At 40.4% G+C, this 5534-nt stretch overlaps 1 protein-coding gene across 1 annotated transcript in view; it reads right to left on the bottom strand.

Moving 5' to 3' along the window:
• Positions 1-5534, bottom strand: part of GTDC1 (glycosyltransferase-like domain containing 1) — a 174192-nt gene that overhangs the window by 154272 nt on the left and 14386 nt on the right. The window contains exon 2 of the mRNA XM_010575191.1: positions 2928-3115. The gene's annotated coding sequence lies outside the window, so the exon portion shown is untranslated. The remainder of the gene's footprint in view (positions 1-2927; positions 3116-5534) is intronic.

Consider the following 5534-nt stretch of genomic DNA (forward strand, 5'->3'; position numbering starts at 1 on the left):
TTGTGGAAAACCACTTCCCCCCCCCCCCCCCCCCCCCCCCCATCATATCAATTTCACCCACTTGGGGATTGCATCAGAGGCGAGAGAGATGCTGTTCTTCCGCCGTGAGGTTGTTTCTCCCCAGCTCTGAACAGGGACTGGGCTACCTATCCTCTCCCACCTACTGATACATACCAGAAGACGACACTACTCTAAGTTTATGTGACTCTCCTCTCTGCCCAACTCACAAGGCTACTGTGGGCCCTTCTCGTCTGTGCAAGAAGCAGCCTCAGAGGCATTACAGACCTTTAGTGTCTGGCAAAACCCTCCACGGAGAAAGCATCGTGGTAGTTGTAAGCAATTTGTGGAAGAAGTGAAGGGCCTGGAGTTTGTTGTTTACTCCTGTATCTCAAATTTAATTAAATTTGAAACATGGCAGAGTTTACGACACAGACAAATAATTAAAACATTAATCATAAATGAATTCATGACTTAAACATATATAGTCCTCAGCATTTGATTTCACGTGAATCACCGAAAGCCCGTTATTTCCTGTAGTAAGTTATGATTTATGTCTTCAGCCCCTTTCCTCAATCTCATGTATATCATCTGCCTGGAAGAGATGCACCTACATGCCCAAGCTGTGGGCATGATACCTTCCCCAACCATCATGGACAGTAATACCACCTACAAATTGCAGATACTGTAGTACACGAAAGCTCTTCTTCAACATTTCCACTCTTTGGCAATACCTAAAGGAAAATGCACTACTCGAACTAGGCTTTCCAAAACTCTACTTTTTCAACAACTTTTTCTTACGGCTTTGCCGTCTCGCTGGCTGCCACTGAAAACAGTCAAATTAGGCAAGTCTTTCCTACATTACACTGAGAATGACATACTATTAATTGATTGCACCCCATCAAATTTTAAAATATGAAAAAAGATGGTTTTATACAATTTACTCCCTAAAGACTCCAGACTACTCAACTGATAGTTTTATAATATTTTTTTTTTATTATTATTATTAAAGGGACTGAGTGAAGAATGATAGGGAAAAGCCCGCATCTTTACAATAAAAAGCAGCTGAAAAACAGCTTCTTAACAAGATACTTTCTAGAATTTATAAAGAACAATGCCCTGAAAGACCTAGATGCTAGGAACAAAAATAACTACTGTAAGGAAATGGCAAGATGAGGGAGGAAAAGAGTATCACAAGCATCAAACAAGCCAATAAAAAGTCCATTAGAATATACGGACTCTAAATGTTCGAACAATCTCCATGCTATGGAGACCTCTGATAATGTTACGACAGACAATTACAGTGCTAACACAGTTCTGATGCCTCAGAGTTGAATATACAAATCAATTAGGACACCAGAAGAAATGTGTGTCAATATAAGCAACACAATCTAGGAAATACTGGAATTCTGTGCTACCTCAATAAGAGCTTACACTGCAGCCCTTCCCTCATCGCAGCCCGTAATATTATTTTTTTGTTACTTTTGTTACTTGGAGCTTAAAAAACTTTAGGCTTGTTACTCTTCTGTCAAATTAGTACAAGTTGCCTGATGAGTTCAGAAGTTACTGGAATAGAAAGGGGAAAGGAGAAGGAACCGCACTGACACACAGTGTCACACCGGCTTGTTTCCTTAAACAGACCAGGCTTAGAGCTGTTTTACATGCATAGAGGCTGTGATGGTGAAATATGAGGCCTTCCCTTAAAAGAGGCAATCCCAGCTGGTTTAAGTGTTAGAGACATTGGGGAGGGGGGATCCCTCCCTTAAAATACTGACTGATATGTCCACCACACGCAAAATTCACAAAAAAGTTACCAGATTTTCATTATGGTTTTAATGCACAAATAAGTCTTTTACACTTGAAGATACAACCAAATTTATTAATTCTCAGTGTGAGGAAAACTAATTTTCCCTACCAAAAGTATAAAATATAGTCTCAATTCACTGTTGACTACCACTAGTCTGTACAGTGGAATTCCACATATTTTGATTTGGGGGGGGAAGGTGGGATGGTAAATAGAAAATATGTATCTGAACGGCCAAACATTTTTGGTCATCTCTTCCTATTTTGCTGTAGGGCCCACCCATCTCTTAGGTCTGTCTCTCATGTACAGCTATATGAAGCCGGTCTACTTGAATTACAAGTACAGCACAATTGTTAACAGACATACCTCATTCGTGATCTTAACATTTCCCACCTCTGTTGCAACCATGTGAATCCAGTTTTTGATTAAAAAGGAGAAAAAGAGAAGTCAGCAAGCATGTCACTAATCTTGCCTTGAAGGAAAGATTCCTTTGATTCCCAAAACCTGTAACCTTACCAGACTTACCAAACACTGGAAGCACAATGTGAACCGTACCATCGTTGCAAGGCAAGCACAGTAAAAATCATTAGTAGACACCTACTAACACCAAGAGGGCTGTACCCACTGAGCTGGGCACAAAAGGCAATCAAGTCTCCTTTTCTTTACGGAGCCAGTTAGTGCCACCACACAACCAAGGCAGATGAAGAAAGGTAGTCCCCAGACTGCACACACTGAAGTCCTTATCGTAGAGTCCCTGCTGTCTGCTCAAACAAGCACCACACAGAGAAATAAGAAAAGTTCTTCAACTTGATCCCTTAATGATCTTCTGAAAGGTAGCACCTTCACAAACAATTACGAGTATCCCCCCACAAAGTGTAGCATGAAGCCGAACTAATGAATCTGCTCTGGAATTGATGATACTCTGCATGGACACGGTGACCCACAAAGAGAGACAACATACTGCAAGAGCAGGGAGCCCAGGACCCCGACTCTACACTGAATTATTGGCCATGAGCCACTTAACTCCTGTGGCTTGTGTAGTTCCCTGTCTGACAGGCAGAAAACACACTTTCCCTTTCCCTTTTTCATCTAAGAAACACATGATATTTATCAGAAGTATTATTACCTTCATTCAAAACTGGAAGCAGTAAAATACCAGGCTGTGCTGCTTTACATGTCTTCAACAAAGCAGTTTGGGAATCTTGTCTATGAATCTCAGTGACGAGCAGTACTTTTTTCCCATCCGTTCTATCTGCTTCAGTCCAATGGACAGATGATAAAGTGCAATTTTCCCAATTGTAAGTGTTCTTAAATCTGAATAGAGTTAGGGGGAGAAAAGAAAAAAGTGTATGAGCTCATCTGGTGTAACTTCCCAACTGTTTTAGGCTAAGACCCTCCAACAAAATACCACCCAAATATTTATTCCAAATACATTCCTTAGTCTAGCACTGTCTGCAAAAAAAGACTACACTTGAGCCAAAGGCAAAAGACAGGAGAGTCCACAATCACCTGTGCCCATTGATCATCAAGAGTAGCTAGGTTCATTTACTTCACACTTCATCAAATCCTACAGCAGAGGAGCCAGGTGAGCCTTGCCTCCACTCCTCCAAGACCCCATCAACCTGACCTGCCACTAAAGTTCCTCTCTACAGGAGATAGCCACCATTACCTTTCTACGCACATCAGGGAAACGCCCCACCCCACCAGAATTCAAGACAATATACTAATGGCAGTCTTGCAGTGCTGTGTAAGTTAATGTCAAGATTCTAGGTGTTTGTCTACTTCATGGTCTTTTTTTGTACGTGCAAAGACTGCACTAGCCTTTTTGCCATGGCATCATAGTCACCACAGATCATCACACCTCCAAGCCCTCCCCTCGAGTCAAAGAACTGGGATGGATGAGGTTGGACCAGACCTCCAGAGTCCAAACTCATCCAAACCCTCTGCTCAAACCAGGGTCAACCATGGCAGGTTCCCCAGGTCTACCTCAAGTTCCAGGTATCTCCATAGATGGAGACTCCACAGCCCCTCCGGGCAACTTGTGCCAACATTTGACCACTCACGGTGACAAACTTCTTTCTGTGTTTAAACGGAATTTCCTGTATTTCAGTTGGTGCCCCTGAGCCTACTCATCTCGAGGGTAAACTGTCCCAGCTCTCCCTGCCTCTCCTCGTATCACGCCCGTATTCTCAAAATGGGGTTTCCCAGCCCAAGTTTTCTGTAGCAACTACAGTTTTACTGTATTTTGATGACTGACTGCATGACTAACTGTGGATATATTTCTCTCGTATTCTTTGCATCATCTCAAAAATAAAGCACCAAAAATTAAATCACCAACAAAACCGCTGATTAAGTGCAACTAAGCCACAAACACATGGGAGACCCACTAGATGTGGGTCTTTCTCATCCCAAAAGTTACACTCTAAGCAACAGGGCATTTTTAATCTTTTCTGTCTCAGCTATGTATAATTCAAGTTTTTATATCAAAATATTGTGTTGCAATGATTTAATGCTTTAAAGTAAGTTAGTTTAATATAGCAATATAGGCCAGACACAAAATCCTATTAAAAAAATACATCAGCTTTGTCTCACAAAGCCTTCTATCACAAAACCATAGTGATCAGCATTAATTATTTTTATTATTTTTTTTTTTAGCTTTTAAGCCTTCACTGACAGAAGTCCAAGTTAACCTTTACTTTATTTTGTCCTGGGCTAAATCCACTGCGACATCCTTTTTGCCCTTTTAAATACAGAAACTTTTTGGAAGTCTTCCAGCACTTTGAAACAAACACATTTAAAAGATATGCAATAATTAACATGAGTGATTCTAGAGGCTCCTGACACAGTTCTCGAGTCCCTATGATGTGATGTCCAGATCTGTTTATATAATTTTTTTATTTAATAGTTAATTTCAGAAATCACTCCTTTACCATCTTTAGCAAAGTGGGTGTGAACTTCCTACTGCAAACAAAAAATGATATGGGAAAGGAGAAAACACTATAATAAAGTGTGTAAAAAGCAAAATTACATTAAAAAGGCAAAAAATACATCAAAACAGTTTTAAAAGTTTATGCTTAATGATGTCTTAATAGAAAGAGCTGACTTTGAGACACACTGAAAATGACCATTTCCCCCTGTAGATGGTTGCCTTGGAGCCAGAGGACTAGCTGCATTAGATACAAAGATCAGAAGATTGTGATGTTTACAGACCTAAAAGTTGGTATCTGTCCACTTCTCAACTGCAAGTTAGATCACATGTTTCTACTTATTTCTCAAAATGACAAGGTTTAATACTTTTTTTTACTTCAGTCTACACAGAACTTAAGATTCTTAACAGCAATGAACTTGTGAGAGAGTTTCCAGCCCAAGTTTTTGACGAGATAGGGTAGAAATAGGATGATTTTCAAAACATAAATTCAAACTGGCAAAGTCTGAGGTCTTTTACTATTGAATACTAAGGGAACTAGTTGAAATCACTCCTGAATCACCTGCAATTATCTTCAAAAGCTCATGGAAGTCAGAAAAGCTCCCAAAGACATGAAGTGCTAGCACAAACAAAACTTACTCCAAAAGAGAAGAAAATGGAGAAATGAGAATTACAGACAAGCAATCCTTACTTCCATACCAACAGGTTACCAAAACAAGTGATTAAACAACCTATTTGTACACACCTAGAGGACTGGCCAGTAAAGATTTGTCGGGGGGGGGGGGGGGGGGGGCGACCACAAGAAAA

Source organism: Haliaeetus leucocephalus, unplaced genomic scaffold (assembly GCF_000737465.1).
Source record: "Haliaeetus leucocephalus isolate CR32 unplaced genomic scaffold, Haliaeetus_leucocephalus-4.0 Scaffold451, whole genome shotgun sequence".
NCBI lineage: Eukaryota > Metazoa > Chordata > Aves > Accipitriformes > Accipitridae > Haliaeetus > Haliaeetus leucocephalus.